The sequence below is a fragment of the Ranitomeya imitator genome, chromosome 10, assembly GCF_032444005.1.
Source record: "Ranitomeya imitator isolate aRanImi1 chromosome 10, aRanImi1.pri, whole genome shotgun sequence".
Taxonomy (NCBI): domain Eukaryota; kingdom Metazoa; phylum Chordata; class Amphibia; order Anura; family Dendrobatidae; genus Ranitomeya; species Ranitomeya imitator.
The window spans coordinates 104,083,006-104,095,355 of NC_091291.1; positions in this window are offsets into that span (position 1 = coordinate 104,083,006).

The following is a 12,350-nucleotide window of genomic DNA, read 5'->3' on the forward strand; positions in this document are numbered from 1 at the left end:
GGTCACCTGCTGGCAGTTTGTAGCAAAGATTGGGTTTCCAATGTGCCTAGTCTTAATTTTGTAAAAATATGATTTATGGTAAGAAAAAAACCTGTACTTACCTCTCTATATCTCTTGCTTCACTTAGACCGCCCGTTCTGCAGTCCATGGGGTCAACAGCGATATGTCAAACCTCGGTGTCGTAACGAATGTGACCTGGGACATGTGAAGGCAACACATGATTGATGGAGATACAGTAAATACAAATACACACCTGTGTCTTGGTATTATGACTCTAGTTTTCCTGTGCACCATGACCTGCTCAGTTCCTGTTTACTAGATTCCTGTTTGCAGTATCCAGGACCTCTGCTACCTGACTGTGGTATCCAGGACTTCTGCTACCTGACTGTGGTATCCAGGACTTCTGCTACCTGACTGTGATATCCAGGACCTCTGCTACCTAACTGTGGTATCCAGGACCTCTGCTACCTGACTGTTGTATCCAGGACTTCTGCTACCTGACTGTGGTATCCAGGACCTCTGCTACCTGATTGTGGTATCCAGGACCTCTGCTACCTGACTTTGGTAACCAGGACCTCTGCTACTTGATTGTGGTATCTAGGACCTCTGCTACCTGACTATGGTATCCAGGACCTCTGCTACCTGACTGTGGTAACCAGGACCTCTGCTACCTGACTGTGGTATGCAGGACCTCTGCTGCCTGACTGTGGTATCCAGGACCTCTGCTACCTGACTGTGGTATCCAGGACCTCTGCTACCTCACTGTGGTAACCAGGACCTCTGCTACCTGATTGTGGTATCCAGGACCTCTGCTACCTGACTGTGGTATCCAGGACCTCTGCTGCCTGACTGTGGTATCCAGGACCTCTGCTACCTGACTGTAGTAACCAGGACCTCTGCTGTCTGACTGTGGTATCCAGGACCTCTGTTACCTGACTGTGGTATCCAGGACTTCTGCTACCTGATTGTGGTATCCTGGACCTCTGCTAACTGACTGGTATCCAGGACCTCTGCTACTTGACTGTGGTAACCAGGACCTCTGCTACCTGACTGTGGTAACCAGAACCTCTGCTACCTGACTGTGGCATCCAGGACGTCTGCTACCTGACTGTGGTAACCAGGACCTCTGCTAGCTGATTGTGGTATCCAGGACCTCTGCTACCTGACTGTGGTATCCAGGACCTCTGCTACCTCACTGTGGTAACTAGGACCTCTTCTACCTGACTGTGGCATCCAGGAACTCTGCTACCTGATTGTGGTATCCAGGACCTCTGCTACCTGACTGTAGTAACCAGGACCTCTGCTATCTGACTGTGGTATCCATGACCTCTGCTACCTGACTGTGGTAACCAGAATCTCTGCTACCTGACTGTGGTATCCTGGACCTCTGCTACCTGATTGTGGTATCCAGGACCTCTGCTACCTGACTGTAGTAGCCAGGACCTCTGCTGTCTGACTGTGGTATCCAGGACCTCTGCTTCCTGACTGTGGTATCCAGGACCTCTGCTACCTGACTGTTGTAACCAGGACCTCTGCTACCTGACTGTGGCATCCAGGACCTCTGCTACCTGACTGTGGTATCCAGGACCTCTGCTACCTGACTGTGGTATCCAGGACCTCTGCTTTCTGACTGTGGTATCCAGGACCTCTGCTACCTGACTGTGGTAACCAGGACCTCTGCTACCTGACTGTGGTAACCAGGACCTCTGATACCTGATTGAGGTATCCTGGACCTCTGCTACCTGACTGTAGTATCCAGGACCTCTGCTACCTGACTGTGGTATCCAGGACCTCTGCTACCTGACTGTGGTAACCAGGACCTCTGCTGCCTGATTGTGGTATCTAAGACCTTTGCTTCCTGACTGTGGTATACAGGACCTCTGCTACCTGATTGTAGTGTCCAGGACCTCTGCTGTCTGACTGTGATATCCAGGACCTCTGCTACCTGACTGTAGTATCCAGGACCTCTGCTACCTGACTGTGGTATCCAGGACCTCTGCTACCTGACTGTGGTAACCAGGACCTCTGCTACCTGATTGTGGTATCCAGGACCTCTGCTACCTGACTGTGGTATCCATGACCTCTGCTACCTGACTGTGGTATCCAGGACCTCTGCTGTCTGACTGTGGTATCCAGGACCACTGCTACCTGACTGTGGTAACCAGAACATCTGCTACCTGACTGTGGTATCCAGGACCTCTGCTATCTGAGTGTGGTATCCAGGACCTCTGCTGTCTGACTGTGGTATCCAGGACCTCTGCTACCTGACTGTGGTAACCAGGACCTCTGCTACCTGACTGTGGTAACCAGGACCTCTGCTACCTGATTGTGGTATCCAGGACCTCTGCTACCTGATTGTGGTATCCAGGACCTCTGCTACCTGACTGTGGTATCCAGGACCTCTGCTACCTGATTGTGGTATCCAGGACCTTTGCTACCTGACTGTAGTAACCAGGACCTCTGCTGTCTGACTGTGGTATCCAGGACCTCTGCTACCTGACTGTGGTAACCAGGACCTCTGCTACCTGACTGTGGTAACCAGGACCTCTGCTACCTGACTGTGGTAACCAGGACCTCTGCTACCTGACTGTGGTAACCAGGACCTCTGCTACCTGACAGTGGTATCCAGGACCTCTGCTATCTGTTCCCGGACTCATGTCTGTCTCTGGTCTCCAGTATCTCTGCTATCTGTTTCCTGCGTGCCTTAATTGCCTGATGCACCAACCCGCTGGACTTTGTGTCCAACCCAACCTTAGGCTCCGAGGATCCATTTCACCAGATGAGTCTCACAGTCATATCTTACCCTGCTCCTCCTTCCTTCACAATGACCTTTGCCCACCTACATTAGATGCTTTCATTCACAAGATAGGGTCGGTTTATTGCTGCAATTATACATGTTGATTTTTTTTAGAAGAACAGGAGCTGCAAGTTAAGAATAGCCTTAGCGGCCGATGCAGAAATTGTGAGATTTCTTTTTTAAACACAGATCATCATATGAAAAAGCCAAACAAACAGCTTTGCCCCAAACCTTAAAACAAATACTTTGAACACAAAAACCTGACTTAAACACCATGGCCTTAATTCATCAAAGGATTTCAGTGAGAATTACTTTGAAAAGTTTTACAAATTTGCGCAAATTTTTTTTTTTACTCTTTGCAATTTTATGCTATTTACCCCTGGCTTCACCAAAATGGGAGGAGCCTGGGTAGAACAGGGGAGCATTGGGGGTTTGACACTACAGCTTGTCTAGTTCATGACGAGGTGTGGCGTGCCTTACTCCAGAAATCTTACTCCAGTACCTGACTGAAGCAAGATTTGTGGTGAGTTGCCTCTTAATGAATCATGAGTGTCTGACCCCAACAGCCACCTCATCAAGACCTGCGTTAATGTTGCCGATCTTGATGATTTGCAGGCCTTTGTCATTTTCTGATGACACATACAACCCCTTTACAATATGTGGGGCTAAACAAACCCTATAGTTTGATTTTGAAATCTTCTAAAAACAATATGTTTCAGAACTGTTCTGCAACATTCATGTTGAATTTGCTCATAAACTACAGTATATCCAACTTACATTTTTGGTACATTATGCTATTAGTCATATTTGAAGCAGAGATTTCTATATTTTCCTCAACAAAGAATTATTTTTCTATCTCCAAGCAGACATTCAGAGAGGATGTTCTTTTGCAGAAATTTTGCTGTCCAGTCTTCTGTCTGGGGATTGTTTAATTGATCTCAGAAACTTGGCGAGCTGAAGTAGGTCACTTCTAATTGAGTCATAAATGAGATAGAACGTTTTGGATGAAATTTTTCAAAATGAATTGTGGTCACTCAAAGACTTGGATAAGTCTGCATTGTCGAAAAGATACAAAATATGACTTTATAGGTATAAAGAAAATCTGTCAGTAGGATCAACCCTCCTAAATAGTCTATATGGGCATATAGGTCATTGAAACGTGAGTTCCACTCTGTGTGTCATAGCAGAACACGTCATCTTCACTAGGCTTGAGCGAAACGGATCGGACAAATTCAGGCAAAGTCGGGTTTCATAAAACCTGACCCGATCCTAGTGTGGGATCGGCCATGCGGTCGACGATCTTCGCGCCAAAGTCGCGTTTCGTATGACGCGTTTGGCACCATTTTTTCAGCCAATGAAGGAGCGTGGGCAGAGTGATGACATAGGTCTTAGGGGCGTGGACGCCTATCGCCATCTTGTCGCTTGTGCGCTGTAGCGATTTGCAATGTATAACACCAGCTTTTCTGTTCAGGGATGGAGGAGAGAGAGAGAGAGAAAAAAAAAAGATAGATTTCCCATTGACTTTGCATTGGGTTTCATGTTTCGGTCGATCCCTATTTCACTCGACTTTTGAGATAGTCGGGTTTCGCGAAACCCGACTCGGCCCTAAAAAAGTAAAAGTCGCTCAACCCTAATATTCACAGTCATACAGTCACTTGCAGTCTTATTAAACGGAGTCTACCCTTTGTCAGCAGTGTCTGCTTCATAATTTAGTGTCTAGGTCAAGAAGAATAAACTATTTCCTATCAGCCATTTATTAGCTTTGTGGCTAATATATCAGTTCCTCAGTGGCAGAATACCTGCAAGTCAGAAACTGTTTGTATGGCTTTATGCTCCCCTGTCCCCTCTTCTTAGATACTAATTAATGTTAAAAAATGTTCTTTTGGTCTTTTTAAAAGTGTCAATATACCTTGGTTGTCTGTCGGCATCCTTGAACAAGTGTGCATATGTTCTAAATACGAAGAGAAGAATAAGTCTCTGTCAGACACCCCTGGCAGCAGCTTATCTTAAGTAAGGACTCAGAATCAGGCATGTTACAATTCAATATTCCCTTCCCAATATTTTTGATCTCGATGTCTGTGGTCAGCAAGGACTTTGTACATTTTAAATTCTCATTGGGCTTGGCAGACATTAAACTAATGTACCTGGTCACCTTCAACGTGCAGTGCTATGTAAGACTAAATATTTTTTGCATCAAATTCCTACAGAGATGCATTTTCAGATTCCCTCTGTGTTGGTCTTGTAGTAAATTTTTATTTCCTCCATTCAGGTTAATATTAGTCATTTATATCCCAATCTGGGGCTCGGGTGTGGGGATAGCATGGGTCAGTGTGCTTTTAATTACCAGGGCTAAATTTCAGTCCCAGCAAAGACATACAATGGCTCCCTGAAAAATGCTCTTTGTAGCCACTTTGTCTAATAGATAATGGTCACTCATGAACAATAAACTTCCTCTGCAAACTTAGAATATTCTTGAAAATACAGTAGGATTTCTAAACTAGGTTTTCCAAAATAGACAACCCTTTTTTTTTTAAAGAGGAAGTAACTGCATTTAGGAATATATAAATGTATTTAGCCATATACAGTGAAGGTACAGATGAATGACCTCGGGGAGACCAAAACATCCAACACCGCGGAGACACCATCACGTGTTTCTCAATGCAGTGATCCAGAACACTGCCCCCATCCCTTATGGGAAATATGCAAATGCATGTAAAGTAAGCTGCGGAGACACCATCACGTGTTTCTCAACGCAAGCAATGAATAGCCAGGCCTTTCCCCGGGAAGGAACAACCACGGGAAGGGCAGCTTCCAATAAAGGAAAACATCCAATAAAGGAAAACTACCTATGCCAAGCATGGTATCCATCCACAGACAGCTGTTTCGGGGTTTTTGCCCCTCATCAGTGTGGAGTAGGAAACTGGCTATTAGGAGCAGTGCGTAGTAAAAGGCTGTGAAGGTACAGATGAATGACCTCATCTGTGGATGTTTTCCTTTATTGGATGCTGCCCTTCCCGTGGTTGTTCCTTCCCGGGGAAAGGCCTGGCTATTCATTGCTTGTGTTGAGAAACACGAGATGGTGTCTCCGCAGCTTACTTTACATGCATTTGCATATTTCCCATAAGGGATGGGGGCAGTGTTCTGGATCACTGCGTTGAGAAACACGTGATGGTGTCTCCGCGGTGTTGGATGTTTTGGTCTCCCCGAGGTCATTCATCTGTACCTTCACAGCCTTTTACTAGGCACTGCTCCTAATAGCCAGTTTCCTACTCCACACTGATGAGGGGCAAAAACCCCGAAACAGCTGTCTGTGGATGGATACCATGCTTGGCATAGGTGGTTTTCCTTTATTGGATGTTTTCCTTTATTGGATGCTGCCCTTCCCGTGGTTGTTCCTTCCCGGGGAAAGGCCTGGCTATTCATTGCTTGGGTTTAGAAACACGTGATGGTGTCTCCGCAGCTTACTTTACATGCATTTAGCCATATACAGTCATGGCCGAAGTCATGTCACCCTTGAAATTGTTCCAGAAAATTATGTATTTCTTCCAGAAAATTATTGCAATTACACATGTTTTGTTATACACAGGTTTATTTCCTTTGTGTATATTGAAACAACACAAAAATGAGAAAAAATTGGACATAATTTCACACAAAACCGCAAAAATGGGCTGTACAAAATTTTTGGCACTTTTCCAAAATTGTGGATAAACAACTTTGTTTCAAGTATGTGGTTCTCATTCAAACTCACCTGTGGCAAGTAACAGGTGTGGGCAATATGAAAATTGTGCCTAAAATCAGATAAAAAGAAGTTGACTCGATCTTTGCATTGTGTATCTGTGTGTCCCACATTAAGCATGGAGAACAGAAACAGGAGAAGAGAACTATCTGAGGACTTCAGAACCAAAATTGTTGAACAATATCAACAATCTCAAGCTTACAAGTCAATTTCTAGAGGTCTTGATGTTCCTTTGTCCATGATGCAGAACATACCATATTTTTTGGATTATAAAACACACTTTTTTCCCCAAAATTTTGAGTGAAAATAGGGGTGCGTCTTATAATGTGAATATACCTTACCGGACGCAGGCTGAGATGAGGAGGTGTTCGAATGTGCAGTGCGCCGCGCCGTTGCAGGTGTTCGGCACTGTGGGCGTCCGGGGGGTCTGCCGACATCTTGTGAAAGCCCAGAGCCCCCACAGTGACATGGTTAACTATGCGGTGGACTGGACTCTGGGAAAATGGCTGCGGGCCGGGGCTGGCGCATGTGCAGTTGAGATCTCGGCACCAAGATTTCAGGAGATGAGATCTCAGCGCAGCTCTTGCAGCACCGGACACCTGCAATGCTGGACACCCTCAGTGCCGGACACCTGCAGCGGTGCACCGCACTGCACATCTGAACACCCCCTCATCAGAGCCTGCAGCAATGCTCCACTCTTGCCTCCTCCAGCGGCGACCCTGGGACCCTGCTTAACTGCAGCCACCACCCCCGGTAAGCAATAAGATGCATGGATTATAAAAAGCACCACCATTTTATTAAAAAAGTTTTTTTCCTATTTTTCTCCTCAAAATTTGGGGTGCGTCTTATAATCCGGTGCGTCTTATAATCCACAAAATATGGTAATCAAGAAGTTTATAACCCATGGCATTGTAACTAATCTCCATGGACATGGACAGCAAAGAGAAATGGATGAAAGGTTGCAACGCAGGATAGGTCAGATGGTGAATAAGCAACCTGAATCAAGTTTCAAATAAATTGAAGCTGTTCTGCAGGCTCAGGGTGCATCAGTGTCAGTGCAAACTATCCATCGACATGTGAACGAAATGAAATGCTATGACAGGAGACCCAGGAGAACCCCACTGCTGATAAAAAGGCCTAAAAAACCTAGACTGCAGTTTGCCGAAATGTACCTGAGTAAGCCAAAATCCTTTTAGGAAAACATCTTGTGGACTGATGAGACCAAGATAGAGCTTCTTCATAAAGCACATTTTTCTATTGTTTACCAAAAATGCAATGAGACCTACAAAGAAAAGAACACAGTACCTACAGTCAAATATGGTGGAGATTCAAAGATGTTTTGGGGTTGTTTTGCTGCCTCTGGCACTGAGTGTCTTGACTGGGGGCAAGGCTTTATGAAATCTGAAAACTATCAAATAATTTTGGGTTGCAATGTAATGCCCAGGGTCAGAAAGCTGAGTTTGCGTTCTACGTCATGGGTCTTCCAGCAGTACAATGACCCCAAACATACTTCAAGAAGAACTCAGAAATTTATGAAAACAAAGCTTCGGAGAGTTCTCAAGTGGCCAGCAATGGGTCCAGATCTAAATCCAGAGTCGGGATCTAAACCCAATTGATCACCTGTGGAGAGATCTTAACATTGCTGTTTGTCTGGAAGAATAGGGACCCATCCAATTGTACGCATTCTTATACACAGTGTAGAGAGCTCTAATAGTACTGTACTTTCTTCTCCAAGCTCATAAAAAGAAACATTTTCTCTGACCGTACCTCATGATCACAGACACCTCTGCTAGGATAGACTTTTTACATTATCTGAAATCAATGCTCCATTTTGCCAGAGTAAATTGTATTAAGGTTTATTACTAAGACATCAGTTTGTATTTCACCGTCCTCAGCTGAGGGACTATTAACATAAACTTTGAAAAGAGGCAGAAAGCTTTTATTTGTGGCTCCTGCATTTTAATTTATGGATTTGCTTTGTTGCTTGTAAAGCTAGAATAATGCTACCTATTTTATCCTCAGATTGGGATGAGTTTTTCAAGCTCAAACGATCAACTTCCATTTATTTTTTCATTTCCACTGGAGCAATTTAGCAGTTCATTAAAATGTCTTATAATAAAAAGAGATATCAGAGTAGAAGTGAGAACAGAGTGGAGGGACGCTACTAAAAATCCCTTTGGCCCTATCAAAAACTTTTGATTGTGGTTTCTTTAGCTTTACCAGCTTTGTGTGAAAGTTAGGGGAAAGGGATGAATTCTCAGCATGGTCCAAAAATTAATTATATCTTAGAGTTCATGAATTTGGCGCAAAATTAAACATACTTTTTTTTCCTTTAACCTTTAAGCAACTTTTTACAACTTTTTAGCAACAAAGTCATAAATTCTTTAAAAAGTTGTAAAACTACAAACAATTGAAAATTCCTCCAGAATCATTACCATAGGGGCCTTATTGTGCCATGCGCTTATTCCCAGAGATGTAATGTATTGCCATAAGTGTCCAAAATATACTATCTTGCCATATGTTCCTATTCTCGTATACTCTGAAGACCTCAAAATATTGTAATCAGTCTCTAAACTAGACCTAAATTTATTCAGTGGTGTTTCCATTTTTTCAGGTGGTCCTCTATATTTCCAGGTAGTCCCATGCACATTGTCCTAATACCGCCAGGGTTAGGACACAGTGTGAGTTTCCCCAAAGTCCTTAATTTTGTCTGCACCAAAATGTTGTGCCACACACAAGGACCAGTCTAGCCTGTATCAGGACAATGCCTGTAACAGTATTCGGAGGTGAAATGGAAGGGTTGTGTGTGTAACAGTACTCGGAGGTGAAAAGGAAGAGTTGGTAAACGATACCTGACGTTATCGCCTCTTCACTGTAGACATTGACACTGGCGTTTTGCGTGTACTATTTAATGAAGCTGCCAGTTGAGGACCTGTGAGGCGTCAATTTCTCAAACTACAGACTAATGTACTTGTCTTGTTGCTCAGTTGTGTAGCGAGGCCTCCCACTTCTCTTTCTACTCTGGTTAGAGCTGGTTTGTGCTCTCCTCTGAAGGGAGTAGTACACACCGTTGTAGGAAATCTTCAGTTTCTTGGCAACTTCTCGCATGGAATAGCCTTCATTTCTAAGAACAAGAATAGACTGTCAAGTTTCACATGAAAGTTCTTTTTTCTGGCCATTTTGAGAGTTTAATTAAACCAACAAATGTAATGCTTCAGATTCTCAAGTAGCTCAAAGGAAGGTCAGGTTTATAGGTTCTCTAATCAGCCAAACTGTTTTCAGCTGTGCTAACATACCTGCATAAGGGTTTTCAAGGGTATTCTAGCCATCTATTTGCCTTCTTAGGCCACTTTCACACTAGCGTCGTATGACGCACGTCGCAATGCGTCGTTTTGCAGAAAAAGTTGTCTGCATGATGCGTTTTTTCTCCATAGGCTAACATTAGCGACGCATTGCCACACGTCGCAACCATCGTGCGATGGTTGCGTCGTGTTGTGGCGGACCGTCGGCACCAAAAAACGTTGCATGTAACTTTTTTTGGTGCGTTGTCTGCCATTTCCGACCGCACATGCGCGGCCGGAACTCCGCCGCCTCCTCCCTGGAGCTCACAATGGGGCAGCGGATGCGTTGTAAAACTGCATCCGCTGCCCCCGTTGTGCTGCGCTTTGACAGCATGCGTCGGTACGTCACCACGACGCATTGCGTCATGCGTTGTCCGACGCTAGTGTGAAAGTAGCCTTACACAGTTAGCAAACACAAAATACCATAAGAACACTGGAGTGATGGTTGTTGTAAATGAGCCTCTATACACCTATGAAGATATTGCATTACAACCCAGACGCTTGCAGCTAGAATAGTCATTCACCACATTAGCAATGTATAGAGTGTATTTCTGAATCATTTAATGTTAGCTTAATTGGAATAAACTGTGCTTTTCTTTCAAAAATAAGGAAAATTGTAAGTGACCCTAAACTGATAAAAGGTAACTATTGTTCTAATTGTACTTTATATATTTTGTTAGTTACTTTTTATTCTTTTGTTTAATTCCTTTGTTTTGGTTTCTTTTGTTTTCCGTTTGTCATTGACAATGTATGAATAAACGGCAACTGGAAGTCATTGGAGAAGAGTTATTTTAGGTAGTTATTTATTTATGACTGAAAAGGCTGTTTCTCCTCGGCTCATTTCTGCAATCTGATGGAAGTCATTGTCAAGTGTCAATCAATCAGTCCATTTAGTAGAAGAAAAATGGGTACATTACATACAAGCTGGTAATATTGATTTGTTATTGCGGCTATGGATTTGTATTATAATTACAGAATGGTAACGTTTGCCATCATAGTCTCGAAAGTAATGATCTAGAGCAAGACAGACGGGACCTTCTGGAGTTGTGCGCATTTAAAGGAAATCAAACACAATTTTAATTCCTATTGAAATTTGGGGAAATTAAACATCCAATAATCATCTGACATGATCTCTGTCATGAACATTTGATTTGTGATGTAGAGAACTAGAGATCTATACTATGAGAACATATCTTAGCCACCCAATAAACCATACTCCATCTATTTTAAATCCATCATTCATACTCCAATCCAATCAATATTCCTTGACTTTATTAATTATTATTAAGTCTTAAGCCCCCACACATATTGGATTAACCGGTCGATATCACTACTTTATATGAAGGAGTCAGGAGCGATAGCAGTCAGCTGAACGATTTGCTGAAACCATTGTGAAGTCGACAACTATCTATTCTATATGGGGGGCTTTAGTATTCTTTGTCATCAAATAAAAAGTTTTTATGAATAGGCTGAGAATGGTTCCATAACCAACCATCATAGTTGTAATACATCAAAGCTGGGTCTATACTTATTTATGGGGTCTAAGGTCGGAATTAATATTCCAGTTTGTTCTTGTTTTTTTATGACACTGTTGATCCATCCAATGTTTTTTATTTTTTACCTATGTGAGTGATATGTGTGGACTAGTGATGAGCACATATACTCATGGCTCGGGTTTTCCCGAGCACGCTCGGGTGATCTCCGAATATTTGTTAGTTCTCGGAGATTTCGTTTTCATGGCCTCAGCTGCATGATTTGTGGCTGCTGGACAGCCTGAACACAAGTGGGAATTCCCTAGCAAACAGGCATTCCTCACATGTATTAAGCCTGTCTAAGCAGCCATAAATCATACAGCTGTGGCAACAAAAACTAAATCTCCAAGCACTAACAAATACTCAGAGACCACCCGAGCATGCTCGGAAAAACCCGAGCAACGAGTATACTCGCTCATCACTAGTGTGTGTCACGTCCGTAGATACTTACCTGTCCAGCTGACGCACTCCTGACATCTCTCCTCGCTGTGTTCTGCCCACCTTCTCCGACTTGCGGTGCTTCGGCGGTTTGCGCATGTGCCGTAGCGCTTTTTCCGCAGCTAGGGTATTTGGGAGGTTGTGACCCGGTGGCTACGCCCCCAATATGGCAGCGCCCACCGGGTATTTCTGTTCAACGCTTACCAGGTAAGGTGCCTGTGTATCTTCGTCATTGCGACGCCTGCTTAGCTTTGGCATTCCTCATCATTCCCAGGTCCCATTCCTGCCTGCCTTCTCGCTATCCCAGAGTCTTTCCTTTTCTCTGCTAGCCAGTTTCCACTTCTATTTTGCTGCTGTTCGTCTTCCCTTTGTATCATCCGTACCCAGTCCTATAGTCAGCCACTGTTTCAGTAGTCTTCAGTATTGCCTCCACTTACACTTTTGTTTCTTTTTCAGCTCACTGCCTTCAGTCATCCTCGGAGTCTACGGGTATGTGCACACGATGC